General features: G+C 36.0%; 1 long non-coding RNA gene across 1 annotated transcript in view; it reads right to left on the reverse strand.

The window, feature by feature from the left end:
• The window catches only part of LOC131382439 (uncharacterized), a 174,054-nt gene extending 160,737 nt beyond the window's left edge, over nucleotides 1–13,317 (reverse strand). Inside the window, exons 1-2 of the long non-coding RNA XR_009211936.1 lie at nucleotides 13,271–13,317; nucleotides 11,495–11,632 (exon numbers count right to left, since the gene is read on the reverse strand). This is a non-coding gene — a long non-coding RNA (uncharacterized LOC131382439). The remainder of the gene's footprint in view (nucleotides 1–11,494; nucleotides 11,633–13,270) is intronic.
• Between the last annotated feature and the right edge of the window lie 14,469 nt (nucleotides 13,318–27,786).

The raw sequence follows: 27,786 nt of genomic DNA on the forward strand, positions 1-27,786 counted from the left end.
CTTGGGAACAATTATAAACAGAAAACTCTATAGACTGGATTTACAAAGAAATAAATATATACATAGTCTATAAAGCCAACGTCTTGAGCAGTATGCTGGCAATTTTCCAGGAGCCCTGGGAACATGCCTAATTTCCATCTAAATTTGCACACATCTTTATTGCAATCTCATACCCTGTGAAGATTTACTCATTCTTATGTCCTTTGGCACAAAAGGAAAAATGAGATGTTTCTTCTCTCTCTCTCTCTCGCTCATTCACTCACTCTTTCTCTCTAACAGTAAAATCAGTGATGTTCCTGCAAGATCCATCAGGAGTCTAAATTGCATTCCTTGAGATCTAGCCTCAGCATCACTAATATTTAAAGAATGGAAAAACTGCAGTCACAGCTTTAGCTGTGGAACTTACTCTCAAATAATTTTCACGATGGGAATTGAGTTGTACAAATGAATCACTGAATGAGGCTACGCCCCACCTTAATCCTCTCTGTAACTCATTCCACCTGTGCATGAAAAACACATATTGTCAGATAATTTTATTATGAGGTTGCTAAATTTGACAGCCCTTCAAAGAAACCACTTCCTATGTTCATTTGAAAGCATATTCCTGGACCACTTCCTGCACATCCATTTGAAAACTATTCCTCTGCCAGTCATTCCAACCTTCTCCCTTTCTACCACCTCTGTCCTCTCAGAGTAAAAATATATTCAACCCCAGACTAATCCCTGTTGAATTACTGCCCTCTGCCCTTCCACATACTGCCAAGCTTTTTGAAAAAATATTTTAGGTTATCTTTCCCTACTTCTTTGACATCTCTCACTCTCTTGTTATCTGTTCCTGCCCCACAAAGTATTGTAACTAATTACATAAATGTCAATAAAAACCAATGAGTCATCAAATCCAAGGGCCTCTTTCAACTCTTACCAATGATAATGATGATGATGATAATAATAGCAATCATTCCGATAGCTGACTTTACTGAGTGCCAACTATATGTCTGGCACTGGGCCAAGCATTTTGCATGTGTTAGCACATTGATTCTCACAACGTTTTCCTTTAACAACAATTTTTTAACAGCAACTTAAAAGAAATTGCAGGTTCAAGAAATAATTTTCCTATGGTTGCCCAGTTAGTAAGAACTGGCTACCTTGCAGCATTTTGTATATTTTCTATTTTCATTTCTTCCTAGATGTGTTCTTGCCTCTGCCTATCTTACTTGGTTTTGTTTCTAGCTCTAAGAGGTGCTGTCTCCTTCTCCTTCTGCTAATTCTCTTCCTCCATGCATTCTTCTCATGTAGTCTCATCCTCTCTATGACATTATTCACTCAAATCATTTCAATCTTCCCCTCCTAAGGATGAATTCCAGGTTTATATTTCTAGCCAAGATGTTCCTCCTGATTTGAGGCACACATGGAAATGTAGCCCTACCGCTTGTCCCTTCTGTCCATAGACCTCTGTCTTTCTCGTGCCCTTTCCATCTGGCCAATCTTGTGAATACATAGAATTTCCTTTTACGCTATTTTAAAAATCATTCTCCCTGTCCTTTCTGATTTCAGTTGTCCAAATGAAGAATCACATTACTTCTGCTTCATTAATTGCAATTCCTTTGCAATAAGGGAAAAATTAATAACACAGAAATTAGAGTTAGAAGGCCCCAAATTTGAACTACAGCTCAGGCACTTACCATGTGCTCTGGAGCAAATTACTTTATCTTCCTACACCTCATTTTTCTTCTCAGTAATGTGAAAATAATATGGTGCTATTGTGAAGATGAAAAAAAATCATAGGTATGGTAGAGTAACACCATAATGCCAAACCAGGAACTCAATCCAATTTATAATAGCATTAAAAAAAAACTACAAATAAAATACCTTGGAACATATTTAACCAAGGAGGTGAAATATCTCTACAATGAGAACTACAAAACACTGATAATAAAAATAATTGATGACACAAACAAATGGAAAAACATCCCATGCTCATGGATTGGAAGAATCAATATTGTTTAAATGGCCATACTGCCCAAAGCAATCTACAGGTTTGATGCAATTCCTATCAGAATACCAAGAGCATTTTTCACAGAATTAGGAAAAACTGTCCTTATATTTATATGGAACCAAAAAAGAGCCCAGATAGCAAAAGTAATCTTAAACAAAAAGAACAAAGCTGGCGGCATCACATTTCCTGACTTCAAATTATGTTACAAGGCTACAGTAACCAAAACAGCATGGTACTGGTATATAACTAAATACATAGATCAATGGAACAGAATAGAGAACCCAGAAATAAAGTCACATACTGACAAGCAACTGATCTTTGACAAAGTCAACAAAAATATAAAGTGGGGAAAGGACACCCTAAATGGTGCTGGGAAAATTAAATAGCCATATGCAAAAGAATAAAACCAGACCCATGTCTCTCACCATATACAAAAATTAACTCAAGGTATATTAAAGATTTAAATGTAAGACCTGAAACTATAAAAATCCTAGAAGAAAATCTAGAAAAATTTCTTCTGGACATTGGCCTAAGCAAATAGTTTATAAAACTAAGTCCTCAAAAGCAAATGCAACAAAAATAAAAATTAACAAATGGGACTTGAACTAAATACTTCTGCATAGCAAAAGAAATAATCAACAGGGTAAACAGACAACCCACAGAATGGGAGAAAATATTTGCCAACTATGCATCCAACAAAGGGCTAATATCTGGAATCTACAAGAAACTCAACAAGAAAAAAAGACAAACTTATTAAAAAGTGGACAAAGGACATGAACAGACATTTTTCAAAAGAACACACACAAGTGGTCAAGAAACATGAAAAAATGCTTAACATCACCAAGCATCAGAGAAATGCAAATTAAAACCACAATGAGATACTGTCTCATTGGCTACTACTAAAAAAGTCCAAAACCAACAGATGTTGGAGAGGATGTGGAGAAAAGGAAACACGTACATACCATTGATGGAAATGTAATTCATACAACCTCTATGGAAAACAGTATGGAGGTTTCTCAAAGAACTAAAAGTAGAGCTATCATGTGACCCAGCAATCCAACTACTGGGTATGTACCCAAAGGAAAAGAAATCACTATATGAAAAAGACATCTGTACCTGTATGATTATTGCAGCACTATTCACAGTAGCAAAGTCATGGAATCAACCTAAGTGTCCATAAACAGATGATTGGATTAAAATGTGTTATATATACATATATATCACAAGCATATATAACACACACACACACACACACACACACACACACACACACACAAATACTACTCATTTAAAAAAATGAAATCATGTTTTTTGCAGCAGTGGATGGAACTAAAGGCCATTATCCTAACTGAAATAACTCAAAACCAGAAAGTCAAGTACTGCATGTTCTCACTTAGAAACAATGGGAACACGTGGGCATACAGAGTGGATGAATAGATACTGGAGACTCCAAAAGGTGGGAAACAATGGGAACACGTGGGCATACAGAGTGGATGAATAGATACTGGAGACTCCAAAAGGTGGGAGGGTAGAAGAGGAGTGAGGGTTGAAAAAGTATCCAGCAGGTAAGGCATTGACTGGGCAATGGGTACATAAAAAGTCCAGACTTCACCACTATGTGATATATCCAAGTAATAAAATGATACTTGTACCCCCAAAATCTACAAAAAAAGTTTAAATAACACAGTAATTATTCAGCAAAAAAGTGATTATTATATTATTAAGCTGAATTTTTGACCCTAGATTCTTCCCCAACCATTTGCTATAAAGCAGTCCCTGTTCAAAAACTTTTCATGACTTCTCTTAAGGATTCAGTTTCCTCAAGCTTCCATGAGTTCATCTCAAGCCTTTTCCAGATCTACTTTCCCATTTTACCCTCTCTCATTTCTCCAGTCTACCAGCCACAAGCCAACACCCCTGCAGTTCCTCCGACACAACTCCCTTACCCACACCTTGCCTTTTCTTAAATAGCACTCTCATTATTATTTTAATAAACTTTTATTCTAATATTCACCAATCAAAATTTGATCCATCTTGTAAAGATGGAGATAAAATTTCCATCAGAATTACTGTTTCCTGGTACCACCCAGTTAAAATTAATTTCTCTGTCTTCTGCATCTACATATCAGCCCAAAGTTCTGTTAATGTAGTTAGTGAAATCTACCCTTTGTCGATGTTACTACTTAGTCATGTGTCTGTCTCTCCTCAGACAGGACATAGACGTTGGTCCTCTTGCTGTCCTCCCACTTCACCTACCCAGTACTTGTTACAGAGTAAGTGCTCAATAAATATTAGATAAATTGAAATGAATTAAATATTTTCAGATTTAGTATCCTGAATAAGTAATGACGTGGAGGAAATTTCCATTTTCTTAATATCAGAATCTCCTTACAAGAAGAGCCCAGTCTTCGTGGAGGGAATACTTTGCTGAGCTAATTGGGATGAGGCGTCCGTAAGAGAATTGTGAGACTCACAAGGGGGCATATTTGGAAAAGCAACACATAATCTATAAACTGCTTTCTAAGGCGGGTAGGTTCTTTTCATTGCAGGCTTTGTGGGTGGCAGGCAAGCAAACTTGAAGAAAGAGATGAATTTCTCATGAGAAAGGAGATTTGAGAGAAATGGAGGTTCAGTGCTGAAAGGAGACAGGGAAGCTATCCTTCTAGGAAGAACAGACATGTCTACTATGCATTTTTTTTCACATGCTGCCTGATGCTTTCAGATAAAAATAATCTTTCCAACCCCCCCCCCACCCACCATGAAATCATCAGTAAAATTCCATATTTCATCCCAAAGCACTGTAGAATATAACTTAGTTTGGGATGGATGCAGTGATGGGCTGAAACCTCCTTCAAAATGGGAATAGGACAAGAACTGAATGTTTCAGCCATATCTATATATACTATTTATATAATATCCTGCGAATATCTCTTATTTCCAGGATATAGGAATAAAATAATTTAGTGTAATGATGACTATGGTTCCTTTCTCACTTTACATTCCAAATCTTGTATTTGCCTGAGTAAGCATCATAACCAACCATTCAAACATTTATAGAGTGCCAGCAAAACATAGTATTCTATTAAGCAGAAAACAATAATTATTATATCTATACCTAATATTTTTTACTAATAACATCTGCTACTTACAAAATGCCAGGCACTTTCTTAGGTTTATTATCTCATTTAATCCTACCTACAACCGCACACTGCTAGTATTTCCATTTTAGAGGCTTAGAGAGGTTGAGGAACTTGCCCACAGTCCCAAAGCTAGTAAGAGACAAGGCCAGGAGTTAAGTCTATTTTTATCTGCTTTAATACAGATGTTCTTAACCACAGTATTTACTGCTATTAAAGGATCCAAAGATATACAATGTGCAAAACCTGCTACCAAAATGCTCACAATTTATTTGAGCAGATTAAGCAAATTATCCTCAAAAGATAACTCAGGCTGGAATTTGAGTGTCTAATTACTGTTCCAAAGTAAAAATTCAGAAAGTCGCTTGAGATTTAAATATTCTGATTTCCTCTGAGTCAAAATTTAGCCAATATTTTCAACCAGTCATGGTGGTTCTGATCATCTTTAGACAAGAGAAACACCATACTGGCTACTGTGCTAAATGGCACTTAATAAGCCAAACAGATTGGTTACTTTGATGAGCCATGTATATGCAATCAAGAAAGTTGTCCATAAATATTTCTAAAGAACATTCTTTATCCATTTACCTGTTGATGTATACAGATTGATTTCATAATGTGGCTATTGTGAAAACTGCTGCAATAAATATGGGTGTGCAGATAGCTCTTTGACAAACAAATTTCAAGATTTTGGGGTACATCCCCAGAAGTGAGATTTCTGGATCATATAGTAGTTCTATTTTTAGTTTTTTGAGAAGCCTTCATAGTATTCTGCATATGGCTGCACTAATTTACATTCCTACTAATAGTGTACAATGGGTCCCTTTTCTCCACATCCTTGCCAACACTTGCCACCTTTTGTCTTTTTGATAAAAGCCATTCTGACAGATATAGTATATGTACACAATGGAATACTATTCAGCCTTTAAAAAGAAAGAAGTTCTGTCATTTGCGACAACATGGATGGAACTGGAGAATATTATGCTAAAATAAGTCAGGCACAGAAAGACAAATATTGCATATTCTCTCTTATCTGCAGAAATGAGAACAATCGAACTCATAGGAGCAGAGAGTAGAATCAGGGTTATAAAAATTTGAAAGTGGGGGAATGAAGAGATAATGGTCCAAAGTTACAAAATCTTAGGAGTAATATGGGTTTATTTTTAGTTCTATTACACAGTATGATGAATACAGTCAATAATAGAGGACTATACATTTCAAAATTGGAAAGAGAGCAAATTTCAAATGTTTCCCCCCAAAAAAGTTAAGTATTTGAAGTGATAGATACGTTAATGAGCTTTATGTAATTATTTCATATTAAGTATACAAATTATAACATCACTTTTTACCCCATAACTTTATACAATTATAACTTGTCTATTTATAACAAAAAATAACTTTTGGGTATTTAAAAAAAATGCTACTTTCTTTTCTTTTTTTTGAGACTTTTTTTTTTTTTTTTTTTTTTTGAGTCGTTCTGTCGCCCAGGCTGGAGTGCAACGGTGTGATCTTGGCTCACTGCAACCTCCGCCTTCCAGATTCAAGTGATTCTCCTGCCTCAGCCTCCAGAATAGCTGGGATTACAGGTGCCCACCACCATGCCCAGCTAATCTTTGTATTTTTAGTAGAGAAAGGGTTTCATCATGTTGGCCAGGCTGATCTCCTGACCTCAGGTGATCTGCCCACCTCGGCCTCCGAAAGTGCTGGAATTACAGGCATGAGCCACCACGCCAAGCCAATGCTACCTTATTTTCTTGGCTTTCAGGTAGCTTTTTAACAAGTATCTTACGTGATCTAGAACACTTTTTTCCCAAATGCCTGCAAGTAAAAACTGCGTATGGGCTAATATAATTTTTAATTTCCTCTGCTGTTCTGGATCAAATGGTATTATATTTTCTGAATTTCATTTCAAGATAATCCTAACTTGTAATCCAGTAGATTATGGTGTTTCTACATTATAAATTTCCTAAGAAAAACATCATAATTGTATTTCTTTTCCTACTAAGAAACATCACACTTCATCCTTGGGAATCACTTAGATGAGAAGAAATTCCTAGAAATTATGCAGAACTGAAGTTAAAGTTGTTGTTCAAACAAGAGAAAACCAGACATTTTAACTGGGAATTAGAACAAGAATTGTTCTTTGAAAAAAAGTGACTTTAAATTATGTAAATAAAAATTAATTTAAGAGCAGATTTTTTTAATGAGACTACAAAACAAGAAATTCAAAGTTAATGTAGACATTAGATATTACTTCAGGAAGAAAACAAAGAATGATCTGAGATAAAGGAATGTCAGACGTATATTGAATTTTAAAACAGTGTCATCTCAGCCGGGCACGGTGGTTCACGCCTGTAATCCCAGCACTTTGGGAGGCTGAGGCAGGCAGATCACAAGGTCAGGAGATCGAGACCATCCTGGCCAACACGGTGAAACCTCATCTCTATTAAAAATACAAAAATTAGCCATGGTGGCAGGCTCCCAGCTACTCTGGAGGCTGAGGCAGGAGAATGGCGTGAACCCAGGAGGTGGAGCTTGCAGTGAGCCGAGATCGTGCCACTGTACTCCAGCCTAGGCGACAGAGCAAGACTCTGTCTCCAAACAAACAAACAAAAAAAATTGTCATCTCATTCAATCATTTTCTAAGTTAATTATACGATGGAATTTAAGTTTAGGTGACAGACATAAGTGAATTTACATGTTTGTACCTTTCCCCTTTATTCCATAAGTAAATATGGCTTTCAACTGAAGGAAACAAAGGTACTAGAATGTAATATTGGAGGATGCAATCATTTAAATGAGAAATCTTAGTGGTTTATATTAAGTTCCCAACATGTTGGTTTGATAGATAATTACATGATTAGGAAGGGTTTTTTTGTTTTGTTTTTTTGTTTTTTGTTTTTTGTTTTTTAATTCTTCCTTATGTAGCCAATAAACCAGAATGGCTTCTTTGGAGGTTAGGATACAAATTACCTAATAAGTCATACACTCTGTGTAATAAAATCACATATATAAAACCTATGGAGTACATAAGTGGTTATCCTGAATATTCCTGCTTTATTTTTTATAACAGGATAAATAGTAACATTTGGGGTGCAGTTTTATCAAATTTTGCTTTTTATTATTAATTTTAATCTAATTTAATTTAAAAATACATTTTAATATGAAAGACATGTAATAGGCGTGGTGTCTGTTTGTGTAATAAGAATGTTTGCATGGGTATGAAGAATTGAGAAAAAAACTATTTGCTTCATGTTAACATGAAAACTTTATTTCCTTACTTATACGACATTATTACAGAATTAAATAATTTATAAAGGTAAAATTTCTATTGCAATATGCTCCTGAAAAACAGTTTAGTCATTTTACGCATTCTCACACCCCAGCCTTATCATCCTATCCTCTCCATTTATTCCCTATTCCAAATATGTATAAAATAGATTTAAATTTTAACTTTCAGACAGTCATATCCATATTGCTCTTGGTGAGGCACTTTGCGCCCACAATTCTATCATAAACTAATCAACTGTACCAGAAATGATAACCATTCAGTTATTAATTCCATAAGTACATGTCCACCTGCTGTATACCACGCTTAGGTTCTGAAGATACAGCAGTATATGGAACAGATACAAATCCTGCCATCCTGCAACCCAATTTCTGATTGGCAATTGTTTCCTCTGCATTGGTCAAATAAGCAAGCCAAACTTGAATTCTCACTTCCAGTTAGTAGAATAGTGTCATCATGAAGTGGATTTTAAGCTTTTCAAGGTCATTTAAAGAGCTTCTCTTCATTCTGACATGTATGAGAAATGTATAGGAAAGCACTTGCTTTCTTCAAGTGACTTAAAGACAGTAGATCCCTGTCTACTGGAGGAGTGGAGTGAGTGGCAGAAGGAGATCAACGGTCTTCTGAATGAAAAACCCTGACTCTAGTTACTAAAGGCTTAGGGCTAAAGACATTTGGCAGTGAGAACAAGGTGGCCAGGACCAAAGTTTACGGACAGAAAGTGACATCAGTAAGGAAGAGTGATGTCACCAGGAACAATGTAGAAGTTTGGGTCAACTGGATTTGAATCTCTGTGAGAAGACCACCAGTATTGTGGGAAGAACTGATTCTGAAAGAGTGTGTAGAGCAAACAAAGCTCTTCATGTGCCAGCTCCCATAATATGGAGTTTTGCCTTGGGGAGCAATGGCTGTATACATACATGTGAAGTCAGATAGCTGTAGCTCTGTATCCCAGCATTCAGCCCCTCTGTGAGCTGTGCAGGGCTTGGACAGACAGGGGCCTCAACAAGTGGCAGGGAAAAGCCTTAGAATTTCCAGTTCTCTGAACAACAAACTCTGGAAAGCAGGACGCTTACCTACACTACGTTCATATTAGCAAAGCTTCTGGGGTCCCAGGACAATTCTAGAGTAAGGAGGAGACTTCTCCCTGTAGCAGACTTCCTGCTAATAAGCCTATGTGCGGGTGGAGTGATGCACTGAAATAAGGAAATTATTGCCAGCTTTGTACTCTGAGATATTAAAGAAGGACATTCAGGTTGCATTAAACTAACATCTAGTTAGTATTTGTCATTTGTTTAACAATTTTTATATTTGCCCTTTATGTTCAGGATGAGTTTTTTTTTTAAAAGATGTTAGAACTCTGAATTTACAAAGATTTATCGAATACATCTGATAAACCAATTCTAAATAGAAGGTTTGTAACAAGTCTTCTCCCTGACCCTATAAATCTAAGCAAAGACAGCAAGGAATCCATGTGCTGCCTCCAGGCTCTACACAACTTTGTGCTGTATTTTAAAACTACTCCCAACTGTGCTATCCTCAGACGTGATAAAGAAGAACTGTTTATTACCAAACTTTCCTCAACCTCCATATTCTTATTCCCCTGGCTCCATATACTTGAAGACTGTGATTACATCTTAACTGAAATAAATCTTATATGGAATATTGTAGTTCTCCGAGGTAGCTAAAACACAACCACTCCACATTAGTACAATTCTTTGATAGAGTGGACAAAATCTCTTTTGCATCTGAGAACCTCCAAATATCAGGCAGCTAAGAGACCCAAGCTTCCTGACCCTACGAGATCAGGCCCCTACTTACCTGCATCCCACTTCACCCCATTTCCCTACACATCCTTGACTTTGACACCTTGGTGTTCTTTCAGACACTTATGTGCATCATGCTGCTTTATGCACAAGCACTTTCTCTACTCTGTTACCTCTCTTGGAAACTTCTGCCTTCACTTTTTTATTAGTGAAATCATCTTTCAGCTCTCAACACAGATGTCATTTCTTAGAGACAGATCAAGTCCCCTGTTACAAGTTCTTATGGTGGGAGAGCCTCCTGTGGCAGCAACTAATGTGTGTTGTGATTACATGTTAATGTCTATCCCCTCCTCCAAGGTTGTAAGTTACAGAAGAGCTGCCAGCATACTTGTTTTCTTGTTGGTCATTCCACATCCATGCCTAGTGCATGGTAGACATTCAAGTAATACTTACTCAATGTCTAAATGAATGAGAGGGTGAAGATCTCAATAACCTGTAATAATTATGTCAAATATAACAAAATCTAATGTAAAATGAATAAGTGCAAATTCCGACATTTATATCCATAAAACCAACTACCCACGTGCAGGATGGGGAGCGTGAAGCTTAAGGGCAGCTCATATAAAAGTGTACTTCAGAATTTTAGTTAACTACAATTTCCAGGTGAGTCAACAGCATGACTGCCTCAAGACAGAAACACTCAGAGTATAGTGCCCCAAGTCACTGCAATGCCTTCCCCTTTATACTTCAAATTGATCCAACTATATCAAGAAAACTGTGGGATACTACTTTTATAGGAATGCCAATACATTGGAGAATACTCAGAGAACAGACATTAGAATGAGGGGAATTGGTAAACCATTACAATCACTGAAAACAGCTATATTGTATTCATTCATTCACGCATTCAATCCATTTATTGAGTATGATTGAGTGTATTATACCTGGCACAAACGTGGACACTTGGAAACATCAGCAAATAAAATAGACAATGATATCTGTCTCATATACCTTACATTCTTTAAAGAATAACAGATAATATTATAATAAATAAGTAAATCATGTAGAACATTAGAAGGTAATAAGCCCTATAGAAAAAAAGGTTGAACAATCAAAAGAGGATCTGGGGTGCTGGGAAGAGGGTGAGGTGATAAGTTGCAGGGTTAATACTGTGATGAGGTTGACCTTATTGAAGGGATCAAAGAATGGAAGGGAATAAGGGGATCAATCAACTGGATATCAGGAGAAGAATGTTCTAGGCAGAGAAAACACTCAAGCAAATACCCTACCACAGGATAGAGATTACCTGGCATATTGGTGGGGCAACAGGGACCAGTGTTGCTGAGGCAGAGTGAGTCCAGAAGGAGAGCACAGGAGAAGCTGAGTTGCAGGAGGCAGATCTTGGAAGGCCTTGCAGGCTATTACAAAAATGTTGGTGTTTTCTCTAAAATGAGTAAGTAGATGAGGCTGGATTAAAATCTGTATGATCCAAAGAGCAGAAAATTTTAAGAGGCAAAATTTGACTCTATATTAATAATATTACCAGGGATTAACATCAACTGAAATATAGAATGGGCCATCTGATCCTAATTTATAACTTTATGAAAGGGACCTTGAATGTACATCCATAAGCCATGTCCAATTTCTTTATAGAAAAAGAGAGGCAGAAAATAAAAAATGCAAATCAAATGAGATTTCAAGACTTCATAAGTCCTTTTCATTTTATTAGATTCTAATACAGAATTCTAATGATGAGCCTCATGTCCTGTCAAAACCTAGAGAAACAGTTTCCAAATAACAAAAGTGTAGTTGTAGTTCACATTTATAAATGATACATAATATGTTTTAATTTATTAAAAATACAGAATTATATTATAGCAAGTATAACATATAAACTATAGACTACATATGCAAAACTATAAAGTAAATGAATACAAAACATAGTATTTTAAATGTTATATCACAGACATTGTGAATGTATGTCATTCAAAACTGAGCATGATTTTGCTTTTGACAGTTTTTAACCTTCCATCAACATTTCCTGTTAAATAGTGAAAGCAGTAAGATTTCCAGGGCATATATTCATTCCTCATTGAGGGAATTTTTAAATGTAAACATTTTTAGATTTATCTACTGAAAAGTTTAAAAATTATTTTTAAGAGCCACACAATTACTATCGATTTTTCTAGTTGAAAATAAGTAGGAGAATTCGAGCTGACAAAAATGCAACCTCAATACTATTTTGGCTTTTTAAAATAAAGCTATTCCCTATGTTTAAGGAGCCTATCTATCCTGCAAATTCTTTATAAGGGGGAGAATACATGCTAACACACACACACACACACACACACACACACACACACACACACACATCTTTCTAAAAATGTTTTTATTACCCTGCAAAAGTCACAAAACAGCAAACCTAAATGATTAGACTAACTCACTCAGCTCACTAGTCAATGTAGAAAAAGAAGGAGGTCTTCAGAGTGAAGTAAGTGGACAGATTGAAGAACAAGGAGGCGGGTAATGTTTTCTGGAAGTAGCTCTTAGAAATCCTGTTCACAGCCTGGAACTGCATAAATTTTCTCTGCATATGTTATTGCTACCTTGGGGGCCATGATAGCATATGCATTTTGGGTTTTTCAAAAAATAGATATATGTACATGAATATGTGTGTTTAATGCATAAATATTATGATGATTTTCCTTTCATGGGACTCTGTAGTCCCTTCAGACTTTATTACAGCATATACAGTAAATAAACAGTAATCTACTGAGAATGCATTTTTTTTGAGAAAACACAAAATAGAATTGAAGGGAGCTGAATATTATTGCTTAATGTAGAATATTTCAAAATATAAAATTATTAAGCCAAATACACTCAGGAAGACAATCACACATTTGGTGGCAACATTGAATCCTGCAGAAGAATCAACATGAGTATATAAACTGGAACACAGAGTCTTGAAAAAGCAAGAAAATCACACTTATGCATTCGTGTAACAGCTAAAATTTAAAAGTTAAAAAAGCAAACTAACATATTGCTAAGATGCATTATGTAATACGATTAGAAGAAAATCTACCTCTAGTCAAGTGATTTCAATAAAGCAGCACGTTCAGTGTTTTGAATACCTGTAAGTTATAATTGTGAAAAGAATATTATTTGATGATATATTCAGTCCCTGATGTACTTTGTTTTTCAGAAAAGATATACATTCAATGCATTTAGTCTTACTGTTCTTTGTATACGTGACAGAACAGCATGATGAAAGTGAATGATTGCAATATATTTTGTTTCCCAGTAAGTTCCCTCAAACACAGACTGACAAATCTAATACGAATCCCCAGAAATTCAGTTACTTCTAAGCTTCAGTACTCTGGAATACATAAAATAAATATATGATCAATGAAATGAAATATGACCAAATGTTTCATATTGATGTTTTCTTCTTTCAAAAATGCCCTTTTGGTTAATGCCCTAAGTCACCTTTTCCACACATTTTCTTTTTTGCAATGTATACATTTCCTGGTTCTGGTTTCAAGTTCAGGGAGCCTGGGGAGAACTGGGAGATTTCTTCAAACCAGGGCCGTTCCTCAGCCTTTCACATGAGAAAATTGTTAGGAGCATTAAAGTATTCCTGCCTATGCTGCATTCCTTTGTTCAGAGTGAGTTTTGGGAACACATCCTTTTCTCATTATATTTCCATAAAACATATTTGATCTATTCTATTCTTAGAATACCTCTGATGTGGTCTGTGAGTGGAGCACAGTATAAAAATATTTCTTTTTTATATGAGACAAAATGTTTCCATTTCTTAGACACATTTAAAAAAAATCATTGTATAGCACTCTAAGAAAGTAAAACTTGTCCGATGCGTTTTTGCAGGGCTCAAAAAACAGACCACAAAGGCCCCCATCCTCCAGCATTGTAGTTCAGAGCCTCACCCAAGGCAGGGAGTCCTCTGCAAAACAAAAGGCGATCAGGAAGACAGCGAGCCAGGAGAACTGGGGAGGGTCCTGGACTAAGGAAGCAAGTTTATATTCAGAAGAAACCAGAGAATTTAACCCTCTTCCTATGAGACTAAATGAGTTCTACTGAATTTTATATTCAAAACTAAAACATAGTCAAAAATAGTAATAGTCTAATGTGAATAGTTAATGTTTCCAACTGGTAGTGAATAGTTGAAATGTTTGCTTGGCTAATTCAATTTAGAAACCACTGGAAGCCAAACCAGTCTTTCTTGCAACTTTCTACCACATAGCCACCCCCTGGGACATAGCACCAGGCCACACATTCACAAACTGGCCTGCTCAAGGTTGTTGATTGTTCTAATAGCAAGCGATTTTTTTTGGAGAGCATGTTTTCTAGAATATTTGTCTTTGGCCTTCCCTTCTGAGAGAATGACTACCTAAATCTAATTTGTCAGGGACCAGTTGAAACTAAAAATTAATCATGAAGGATTGCTACTCACAAACTCATTTTAAAACTGAAAACATAGAAGAAAGCTACTATTAATTCTCTTTGATTACTCATGTGATTGCATATCTATAATTTTGATAGCAAATGTAAGTTGAGGGCAAGGATTTGGATTATCTTACCACAATATCCACTATGTCTAATACACAGTAGTTGCTCAATAAAATTTTGCCAAACATATGGATAAAGGAATACATTGGGAAACTGGACCTGATTCCCTATTCCCCTGTTTGCTGAAAGGGACATAATTGGCCCTGTTAAACGGAGAACTTACTGATAATCCAAGAAGACCTATCTTTCCCAGATGAGATAGTTGCCATATATTTGGGAAACAATTGCTTCTAGCAACAGATACTATCATAGTTACAGATGTGTCTAAATTTTTTTTTATATGAGGCAAGTGCAATGTTTCAAAAATTCTAGAGATTTCTGTACCAGATTGAAATACAGGAGGATCCTGCTATAGTTTTAAGTTTCTATACAACTCCCACAGTGTCATAGATTTAACACTGCCAGTATTAGCTCTATTAATACTGGACCAAAATAAGCAGACATATGTACAGTCAGTTCTGCAATAATTAGATATATATGCAAAATCATGCAATAAAACAACAGGGCTTGTGGGAAAAAAATGGTGTTGGGATGCAACACTCAAAAACTTTGTCAGTGACTCATTAAAAAAAGATAGATACCTAATAAAAATGCTGGCATAGTTTTACATAACGATAAATGGTTAAGAATTGCATAAATGCTACAGAATGTGTCACCTTACCTTGAAAAAGACCTGAAGTGTGCTTGTGGAAGTGAGCCTCAGAAAGATAAAAGCTCTTAAGTTAATGTGCAGGGGTGGATGGAGGGCTACATGAAATTATACAGCAAGCTGTAATACCATATGTGGATAGGTGTGGCTCATAACACATACCGTGAACAGGGTAGCTGGTAGATTTTTGAAGTATGTGCACGTGTGCATTTTGTGTATTCCTAAGCAGTGCAGTTCTACTGAGTGCAGTTTTGTATGTTCATCTTGCATTTCTCACAGACACAATTGTACATAAACAAGTGCAAAATTTATGTTATGCAAATTGCTCCCTGATAGTCACATTGGAACAAATTCATATTTTCAGTGTGAGCATCACAGCAAGACTGCCTCTATCACCTTCCAACACAATGAAATAGAAATACAATATAAATCTCAGCCTGATCAATACAGAATCATCCTGGTACAGTTTGCATGATTCGTATACCCTTAAAAAAATCTGTTTTATCTAAATTTAAATTTCTTAAGAGCAACAACTATTCAGTAGCATAGCTGGAAGCCCTTTCTCCAACCACATTTAATATAATAGCATTCAACACATGTTGTTTGGTGAAAATGCCAGAAGAACCATTGCAATATACCACTCTGATAATATAGTCTTTGGCTGCTAAGGTAGCAGAGAGTAAAGTGTAGAACAGTACAAAACAAAGCCATTATAAGGCCATTGTGGCTTTAAATGGAGTTTGACCCTGGAAACTAAAAACTGATATGCACACATATGCGTCTAATAAATTATACCACAGCCATGCATCTAGTAAAAAATAGGTGATTCCCATGGTCCTAACATGATTTTGAAATTTGCTAAATCTTAATATTGAGATTCTGTTGAAAGTTGATTAACGTAGCTCAATATTGCAGCTTCTCTGCTCGCTATAAGTTTAATGGAATCACTGTTCAAAATTGTACCCAGTATACTGTTTTGAAACGTGCTCTTCCTTCTATGTTGCTTACTTTTAGTTAATTATGTCATTCTCCACTGTTATTCTAAATATAGAAAGCATTCACTTGCTCCTCACCCTGACCAGACCAACAAAGAGATAGGTGCTATCTAACTGAGACAAAATCAATTTTACCTACCCACATACAAAAGAAATGTCAGTTAGGGACACTATTTAGAGATCTGAAATTAAAGAAAGAACAATAACAATAGAAAATACTTTTGAAATCAATTTGTACAAGCATTATTTAAATAGATTATTAAGCCTACGAGTGTAGACAAGGTTCAAATGAGATCACAGAAGGTCAGTAAAATTGCTGATTTTTTTTGTTTTCCTACATTAAAAGAGTTTTTTTCCAGTTATATGTGACATTCAGTCTTTGAGGATTAGAGACAAGACTGTACACATCTTTGTGCCACCAAGGACCTAGCAAATTCTCTTTGGTAGATGTCAAAGGAATGGGTTTTGCTAACAGAATTGAATAGAAACTCATAGAATAAATGAATATATATTTCCCTATTTTTCTGTTTTTTATGAAAAGAGAGGATCTGATGTCAGTACTTCAACATGGTAGAATTTCTTTCCCCAGCATCAGTTATTTTCACCTCACCACTCACCACTGTGTATTAATTACTCTTGCAATTTCTGCCATATCTGCATAGCACCTGCCTTGTAATTTGGCTAATATTTTTCTTTAACTTTCGGTTCTTGAACAAATATATCTTTAAAGTAAATATTATGTCACTATAAAAACAGAAAACCTTATAAAAGAAGTGACTGTGGCCAGGAACAGTGGCTCACGCCTGTAATCCTAGAACTTTGGGAGGCCAAGGTGGGTGGATCACCTGAGGTCAGGAGTTTGAGACCAGTCGGGCCAGCGTGGAGAAAACCTGTCTTTACTAAAAACACAAAAATTAGCTGGGTGTGGTGGCATATGCCTGTAGTCCCAGCTACTCAGGAGGCTGAGGCAGGAGAATCACTTGATTCTGGGAGGTGAAGGTTGCAGTGAGCCAAGATCACGCCACTGCACTCCAGCCTGGGCGACAGAGAGATTCTGTCTCAACAACAACAACAACAAAAAGTAACTGTAAAATTTATCTCAGTGAAAATCAAACACTTACTGAATTCTGTCTGGTGCCTAAGGAAGGCTCAGAGCCTGAGTCCTGTTCTCTCATTCTTTTTTTTTTTTTTTTTTAAAGGAATGGTTAGAAGGCAGCTAAAGATCCACATTATAGACATGCTAACACCAAATAGAGAATTCTTCCTTTCATTAATTGGAAAGAGTGAAAGACAACTGAAAAGACATTAACTTTCTGTCCATGTGATACATTATCATTTAAAGTAATATTTATATCACAAAATCACCTCATATTCAATGTTGGTACACATGCCAAATTTGGGAGAACATTGGTATAGTGGAAAAATATACTACTCTAGGCAGCAGATACTGATTCTGGAAAAGATTTTGTCAACCTCATTTGCAACCACAGTCAAGTGTTGCAATTTCTCTGTGCCTTAAATAACTCTTTGACAATGGGGAATGTGGATTTTGTATCAAACAGGGTGATCTAAGTTAGGCTGTGGTTACAAACAATCACCAAATCTTACTGACTGCATTTGTGTTTGCTGACTGTATTTGCAGTTCAAACCAAAAATTTTATTTCTCCTTCCCTCTAGATGTTCTATGCAGGTCAGCTGGGATCATGTTCCTGCTTTGTCATCATCCTCACTCCAAGATTCAAGATAACAGAGCTACCACTGCCTGTAATATCACTGGTCACAGTGACACAGGAAAACCACCCACTGCTTCTTAAAGCTTTTGCCCAGTAATAACACATGATCATGTTTAATTGGCTAAAGCATGTCATATGTCCACACCTGGCTTCAAGTCAGTATAGAAGTGCAATTCTGCCATAAGCCCAGAAGGTGGAAGTACCAAAATATTTGTGAGTTACAGTAACTTCCATCAACTTAATATTCTCTAAAATCCTTTTAATTTATTAAATTCTATGATTATAACAAAGTAGTACTTTGCATTTAATGTATGAGTTTCTTTTTTAATTTGTCAGGTTATTTACTTTGGAAAATTTTATTATATGAAAAAGCTATCATACAAGTATATCATATTCTTCAAAGACTCATTATTAAACACACTAAAAATTTTAGGAGATTAGAACTTGATATAAATATAAACTATCCAATCAGGATGGTTAAAAGTAGAAAAAGAATTTCTTGGCTTTGTCTTTGAGTGTTATTTAAATAACACAAAAATATGTGACTTAAATAATTTCAATGGTAATAGGAATTGCGCAGAATAAAAGAAAATAAATGTTTAGAAACTTGCAAATGTTAGGAAAGTTTTATGATCATTAAATTGCAAAGGTCTGATGTTAGTGGAAAAACTTAGTTTGATCTCTATTAGTGTGCCCTAGTTCTAAATGCACAGGCTCACATGGCATCCACAGACTTGCCATGCCTGGTTAGATTTGTCTTCTTCAGTTACCACTCAGTTACTAACAGAACCAGGCTCAGCACCTCCTCCCCTGCATGGCTTGGCCATCACATGTAAAAGTGATCTGGCTTATTTAAACAGAATATTTTCTTACTGTTCCCTTTGTTATTACATATCATAGCAATTTTACCACTGTCTACATATCAAAATAGGTCATAGAACCTTCACAGGAACATCAAATCAGAAGAGCAATAACATCACCATAGCTTGTACCAAACATTTCGAAGTGTGACTATTCTGCCTTTTAGTCTGTTGCCAATATACTCTGTCTTCCATTAGTCTCTCACATTCTTTGAGTAGTGATTTCTCTCCAACTTGACTAAAAACTTCTTTGGTGCAGAGCCAAGCTGTATACTTCTTTTGTGTCAACCATAATACCTAATACAGTGTTGAGCACATAGTAAGTCTCCTGAAACTTTTGTTGTTGTGGTCGACACCTATTTAGAACAGAAGGAGTATAGACGGCTTTTATTTATTCATTTAAAAAGGTAGTTTTGAGTAGCCACAATATAGCCTGGACTGTACGTGAAAAACAAAAACAAACTACAAAACCTAGGGCAGTGGTCCTCAATGAGGGTCAATTTCACCTCCCAGGGGACAATTAGCAAAGTCTAAACAGTTTTGTTTGTCATAGTTGGTGGGGCGGGAGGGGTGGGGGTGGGGGAGGGTGGTGAGTTGCTGCTGGTATCTACTGGGTAGAGGCAAAGAATGATGCTAAACATCTTATAACACACAGGACAGCCTCCACCACAAAGAATTATCCAGTCTCAAACATTGATCATGCCTGGACTGAGAGACCCTGGCCTACACAGTAGTGCATGAGTCAGAGAGTGAAGAGTAATTTTAATACAGATTTCTTAATAGTGGTTTTTTCTTTCCCACTGTTTTGAAAGGCAACAGTTTCACTATTTGTATCTATCTAAACAACATGACTTTAGATGTAGACATAGGACAAAAACTACATAAGGGAGTTGTTGAAAGACTTTTGTTATTGAGCATACTTTTGTGGATGAAGGTATAAATAGTTGTTTCCGTTATTTTCTTAGAGTAGAATTAACGACTTCCCCATTAAAAGAAATAAAGAATATAATAGTAGGTGAGGTTAAGTTTAGAAAAGCTATATTTATACCGCCACGGTATTTCTGAAACCCCAATAACTACCATGGCTACTTCACAGCTTGAGACCAGTTAAGACTGGCTAAGACCAAAATTCTCTTTGCTGAAGGGTCTTGAGTAGAAAAATAATATCCAATAACTTTGTACATAATAAATTTATAACATATTTCAAATAAATAAAAAATATCCAGTTCATGTATAAGAATTTTTAACCAGATAAAGATGAATCATAATAAAGCAGAATTATTGAAAGTTTGCATCCTAGCCTTCTTGCCAGTATTCCAAGGTCTAGTTTGAAAATGCCATGCTCAGTAGTTTAGTACAAGCTGGCATTTGTTTGATGGTAAAATCTCCTTTATTAGAGGGCTAGTGTTTGGGAAAGCTCCCATGAACAACCTAATTGTAGGTAACCCATGGAGAAAGTGTTAAAAGTCAACACTCCACTTATGAAAAGTACTGCAAAACTTTTGTAAAACACTCACTCTTTATGCCTATCAGAGATTCAAATAATTATAGTAATAAGTTTCAAGGATATCTATTGCATCCTTTTTGCCACGTGGGGGATGATAAGTCTAAAAAATCTATCTTTGTGTATTGGTATCTGCCTCTCTCTTTCTCTCTCTCTCTCTCTCTCTCTCTCTCTTCCCTTCCCCTCCACCTTCTGTCTTGGAGAATATAGGTGGAGGTCACATCCTTCTCTCTGTATCTCATTTTCTGCATTACCTAGTAGAACTAGCAAAGTTCTCATCTTTGTCTTTATATTTCTTAATCTCTTTGTGTTTTACTCCGAGTATTTTCTTGTTGTTCTTTAGCTGTCTCTTTCACTCAACTGGCCATTCTCAATAACTAAACAGGTATTTTTCGGGCTTTAGCAATTATTTTACATTTCATGTTAAATGTTCATGCATTCAATTAATTACTTAAAATGGTGGCTCACGCTTGTAATCCCAGCACTTTGGGAGGCCGAGGCGAGCGGATCACGAGGTCAGGAGATCGAGACCACGGTGAAACCCCGTCTCTACTAAAAATACAAAAAAAAATTAGCCGGGCGTGGTGGCGGGCACCTGTAGTCCCAGCTACTCGGAGAGGCTGAGGCAGGAGAATGGCGTGAACCCGGGAGGCGGAGCTTGCAGTGAGCCGAGATTGCGCCACTGCACTCCAGCCTGGGCAACAGAGCGAGACTCTGTCTCAAAAAAAAAATATATATATATACATATATATATATATTTATATTTATATATATATTTATATGTATATATATATATTGAATACTTACTGTATTCCTGGATCATGTTAGGTACTAAGAATATGACAATTAACAAAACATATGCTGCCCCTACCCCACATGCCTCATAGTTTTTGGAGAAGATAGACAGGTAACCTGCCAATGATAACAGAATGTGATAAATGCTTTGATCACAGAAGAGTTCTGTGAGAATAAAGGGAAGAGACATGTAAGTTAGTCCTGAAAGAGTTGGTTCTTGAGGAAACACCCCTGGAGGTTTTGATATCTAGGCTTGAATGTGAAGAACGAGGAGCTATCAACTTACTGGGCTACAGAAGAATGATTATTCAAAGAAATAGCATCCAAAAAGCGACACGATCAGATGTGTGTTTTCAAAATATCACTCTTTTTCATAAAGTACTTCAATGAGGGCAGGATTAGAAGCAAGGAGACCAACCAGAAGACAATAGCAGTTATACCTTCAAGAGGTGATGTTGGCCACAATAGAGGAGAAATAGAAGAAATCGAAAGAGATGAACAGAATTATTGTTAGTTAGGAATGAGGCCAGGAGAACTGAGGCTGCTGCCAAGGTATCCACCTCGGACATGGTGTTACCATTCCTTGAGCTGGGAAGCACAGAAGAAGGAGCAGGCTGAGGAACCAGAGCTGGAGAAAGAATAAGATGAGCTCAGTTCTACCCATGCTTTACCTGTGTTGCCTGCTGGGCACCCACAGGGAGGCGCCCAGAGGGAAGTTGGCTATATGGGTCTGAAACACAAGAGAGAAGCAATTACATTACATTAATTTCAGAGATAATATTTTCCTCAATGGGATGAATATATTGTACATATGTGAAGCTAATTCTTTCAAATATGAACCCAGGAGTAAAGAGTCTCTAGTTCAGTCTTTGATATGTATAATCAAAGGCTTTGCATGTCTTTTCCCTTTATCACTGTACACCAGCATTCCTTATTACTGCCTTTGCCAGAAGGTCGAATAATATTATTAATGTAATATTAAAATAATATTACTAATCTTTTACATTTATTTATCTCATTATCGTTTACTTAAAACTCTTTCTCATACAGCTCTGGACAAAGCCTTCGGTCTGTGAGCTGGCTTTAGAGAACCAGCCCAGGGCCAGGAAACCAGGATCGAACCACAGACCAGAAGTTCCAATGAGCTTGCTGCAAGTGTTTATTCTGGGGTCACAGCCAGTGTTCAGAACCAGAAGTCACAGAGTTAACCAAGCCAAGGCCCAAGATCTAAGCCAAGAGTTGGAGCCAAGGCCATGGGCAAAGCCAAGAATCAGTCACAGGATTAGCACATCAGAACAAGCCCCAGAACTGCTGCTGAACCCAAGGTCCTCCCCCAGGCCCTGCGTCCTTCGGAGGCATTTTCTGCCCACGGGCTTGCACTCCCAGAGGAACACAATCTACAAAGTAGGAATGGGAAACCTGAGGATTTCCTCTGCCTTTATAGGACCTTTGCTTTGGAAAACACAACAAGAATCCCACTGAGAGCATACTAACTCCCAAGTGATGACTTAAAACAAATAAAACTGTATGTATTATTTATGCATTTATTAAAATTCCTAGATGTACAGAATTGTTACATTCAATTAAAATCAATGAGAAAATCTAATAAATTCAAATTCAATTAGATTTCTCTCAAAGAATGTTAAAAATAAAAAATCCTGAATTCTATCTTGAATACTTTCCTATATCTTACGATATCTTCCTTCATTTACCCTCTTCCGAGAAACTTTGGCAATAATGTGTAGATTTTTTTCTTTTTATCTTTGATGTAGCCAAAGGAGCCTAAGAACAACCTAGGTAAGAAAAGAAACCTTTACTAAAGCTATAGTCTCAGAAATAAATGTAGCAAAAGTAGATTTATCTCTTTAAATATTAAATAGAGCATACATCATTAACACGGCTCAACAATTTTAAAAGTATATTTTAAAAGCAAACAGTGAAACTTTCACTCCTAGGTCAGTCCCTCTTCAGTTTAGTACCACGCCCACCCCCATGAATGTAATTATTGTCATCAATTTCTTGCCATTCCTGCAGAATTTTAAAATGAGCATATAAGCACACACAGAAATATGTTCTCGTTTCTCCTCTTTCTAAGCAAAATGTAGGACACTGCTCTGAACCTTGTATTTTCCCATCTAAGTATGTGCAGAGATTTCTCCTGTCTTTTAGAGTTGAATAGTATTCCATTGAATAGGTGTACTTAACTTATTTAACTAGTCATTTAACATAGACACTTAGGTTGTTTTGAGTCTTTTACTGTTACAAATAATGTGACAGTGAATAACCTGGTAATATTCCATTTTGCACATATGCAGTATATATGTAGGAAAAATTGCCAGAAGTTAAATTGATGAAGTAGAATGTATTGCATTTGTAATTTTAATGGATATATCTAAATGGCTTTCATAGTGTCATACTAATTTCTACTTCCCCACAGCCTAAGAATTTTATTGAACTTCTTGGCTTTTCCCAATCTTTAAGTAAAAAACTATGGTATTATGACATAGTTCAATTAATGTTTCTCTTATTAAGGGTATTACTGTGCCTCTTTTCATGTATTTAAGAGCCAAAGGTATGTTATCTTTTTACAACTTTTGTCTATATATTTTTTAATTATTGGTCTTTTTAAATTATTGATTTCTACAAGATTTTTATTACATTAGAACTTTTTGTAAAGTACGAGTTGTGAGGAATTTTCCCAGATTTTGGTTTATCTCTTGACTTTTATATAGTTTTTGGCCATACACAATTTTTTCTTAGCTTTTTATGAGTCAAATTTATTAATATGGTTTTGGCTTTAAAAAGATCAATAAAATAAAAACATATGAGCACCTCATTAATATGAAAAAATCTCTCTCTCATTCCCAGATCTAGCATCATACTTATTTGGAATACACTGGATGTAAGAAAAAAGAAGGATGTCCAGTATCAACACTATTGTTAACATTACATAAAAGGTACTAACCAAGAGAAATATAAGAGAACGAAAATGAGACTTAAAAACGTACCTAGGCATAACCAAAACAAAAAAAAAGGCAAGACCCATGTGAAGAAACCACTGTAAATGCTACTGAAGGACAAAAATGAAGACTTGAATTAATAGGAAAACCTACCTCAGACTAGAAGACCCAACATAATAAAGAGGCCAATTTGTTTGACATTATCTCATACATTTTATATACAGCCCTCCCAAAAATTACAATGAGTTTTTGTGTTGTTTTTGTTTGTTTTATTTTGCTTTTTCTCGTTTTAAGAACTACACAAGATTATTGAAAAATTTGTACGGAAAAAAATCGTACCTACAATAATATCCAAGAAAACCCTGATATAGAAGAGCAATAGAGGTAGATTGGCTCTAACGTATTAAGATTTATTCTAAATTCTTAATAATTAATAGTATGTTAATATCACATTAATACCAATAGACAAATAAAATATTATAACAAATCCAAAAGTGTGTCTAATATACACAGAAATTTTGTTTACAATAAAGATGTCATCCCAAATCAGTGGAGAAAGGTAAATTATTTTATAAACATCTTGGGACACCTGAATAACCATCTAAAACAAAATACTACATCCATACTTTAGGTACAGCAAGTACCAGATAATTCAAAATGGATCAATAGTCCTAAAAAAGGTAGGAAGAGAGGGAGAAAGAAGGGAGTAAAGCACGAAAAACACATTGTAGGTGAGTTCTTTCATAACCTGAAAATGATAAAAACTTCTAACTAGGAAGCAAATAAACATTTTAGTGTTTTTTAAGTGTTTTGTACAATTCTAATACTTCAAGACTTTTTTTCTTGAATAGAATACCAGCCTGGGTCAAGCCTTAAGCAGACATTTTTGAGAAATAATCAACTTTCTTTCTAGTAGATAGATATACATAAAAAATATCAGAAGACGATAAACAGAGAATAAATGAGATTTTAAAGGGTCTCTGACTAAAATACTAAAGTAAAAATTCTGAGACCTTTCAAGTTAAATCTGTTAATCCCTTGTATATTTTAAAAATAACACGGATTACCATGATTTACAGTCAGAAGATACAGGTTCAAGTTTCTATTCTCTCACTTACCAACAACATGACCTTAGAAAAATTACTTAATTTTTCTGAAATTTAATTTTTTAATCAACAAATGGGATTAATGGAAAGATCTCTATCAATATCCCTAGGTTATTGTTTTGATAAAATCACCTAACATACCTGCAAATACTTTATAATCTGTAAAAGCTATACAAATATAGTTTTGTTTCAGCACAAAAAGTATATATCTATTTTAATCAGAAATTCAGTTTAATCAAGTTTCTGAAGATATTATATGGCATCCTAGCAGTTTTGGGATTTATAGAGCAGAAGTTAAAACATGTTTTATTACTGTCTATGACACTTTATTGATTTGAATTTTATTATTTAAAATAGAACTGAATGAATAAAAATAATTACTCTAGATGGCAAATTGTCATCTGCTGGAAGTCAGTGGGTAGAGGCAGCAGCAGGTACTATGAGAAATCGAGGCAGAGGGATATCCTTGAAGCCCATCACTGAAGCCAGTCCATGTGGCAGAGCACACAATAGACACGTGGGAGGGGGGCCTGAGCTGCAAAAGAAGTACTGAGAGCAGCCATCTGTCTTCCTATGCAGAACCACCACCACTGTATCCAAGCCTCTCCATCAAGAACTTCCAAAGGGTCATGCTCATAATAAACTGGAAAATTATGGCTTCCACTATTTAGTAACTCAGAGGACAGGACTTTCCAATACTATATGTAATACAAGCTGACAAGCAAAAAGCATTTCAAATAAGGCTACTAGGAGTAGGGGAGTGGCTTTAGTTTTGCTTTGTACTCTTAACCTTTGCAGGCAGGCAGAGTCAATTTGATCCAAGTAGCCTTACTCAACAATATCCAGATGGACTCTTTATATCTAGATAAGAAAATGGCTCGCTGGGAATAATCAGGCCCACCCCTGTAATGAGAAAGGTACATAGTTAACTATCCATACTTACACACTTCAAAGAACACAGGGTGGGTTCTGATCCCATTGTCTGTTCACAAAAAAAAATTAAAAAACCAATGCCTCTTCCCCTGCCTCTCCAAAAAAAGCAAGAAGAAAAAAATATTTTGTGACTAGCAAAACATGTCTGACCAACACTAGTATGAATCCTTTCACTATGTTGCTCAGTTTTCACACCACATAATTTGCTCCTTTCCTTAAGTTAGCATTATTAAAAAAAAAAAAGAAAATCTTTCTCCTGTTTTCATTCATTTGCCCAATGAATGGCTTTTATCAATTGCATTATTGCAGTAGTCATCAGCAAAATTCTACATTGGACGAATATGCTATGCAGATTGCTTGTGCCTGTGGTGACACCTAGAATGAATAAAGTGTACCTTTAACTGGACAGTTCTGCATCTTGGTTCCACCTACTGTCAGTAGTATGCTGGTGGAGTTGGCTTGATCCACTTGCCAGAGCTAATTACATGCATTTCTTCCCAAACCTGAAACCAGCAACGTCATGGTGGTAGCTTGAAATCATCCATGACGGGAGTATTTACACCACAGATATTGGCAAAAGCTAAAAATCACCCCCTCCCCCACAAGAGAGCCAGTTGTTAGTCATTTTCCAACATACTTGACACTGTTCTCTCCAGAGAACCCCTGTTCTCTGACCAGTTGTGATAAATGGTTCTTTAAACACATTTTGGCAGGAAGATTTGCATTCAATCACAATAAATACTGAAAATGAGTGCCCCCTCCTACCAAAATGTAGAAAGCATGCTCCATCAGGTATAACACCATACCTTCCCAACATAAGCCTTGAACTGTTAACTATGTAATCATTTAATGGCACCACTGGGAACCCATTCTTGAAAGAATTACATTTCTTGCTGACACAAATTAAGTCCAACCTTTTTTATAGTGAATTATTTGGTTGGTTGGTTTTTAAACCTCCCTCAACGCTCTAACATCACCAAGATTTAGTAGTAGTTTGCTGAGGCTGAAATCAAATGGCTGAGTAAGTCCAGCCAGATATGAGTAAGTCTCATAGTGTAACTGTTTTCCATGTTTTATTGTTCGCAGCAAACCAAAAGTTGAAATAGTAAATTGCACAAAGTTGAAAGTGTGGAGGGTGGGAAGGTGGAGAAGCTGGACTGCTGCTGTTCAATGATCAAGGAATTAGAGGCTGTTGTTCTGGAGCAAGTGTAGGTGGAATGTTGGTGCCAAGTGAGTTCTTTTTTTCTGTACCTCACTTCCTTTCCTTGCCTGTGGCTTTCAACAAATATGGTGGTGGGATGGTCAAAATCATGATCCTTCTCAAATTCTAATTTGAAATATTCTTTCAACAGATGTGTCCTACAGTGTTTGCTACAGACTGAGTTCTATAGCCCCAAAATCATATATTGAAGCCTTAACACCCCTATACCTGAAAATGTGACCATTTGGAGATAAAACCTTTATAGAAATAGTTAC

The sequence above is a fragment of the Hylobates moloch genome, unplaced genomic scaffold (genome assembly GCF_009828535.3).
Source record: "Hylobates moloch isolate HMO894 unplaced genomic scaffold, HMol_V3 SCAFFOLD_24, whole genome shotgun sequence".
Taxonomy (NCBI): Eukaryota; Metazoa; Chordata; class Mammalia; order Primates; family Hylobatidae; genus Hylobates; species Hylobates moloch.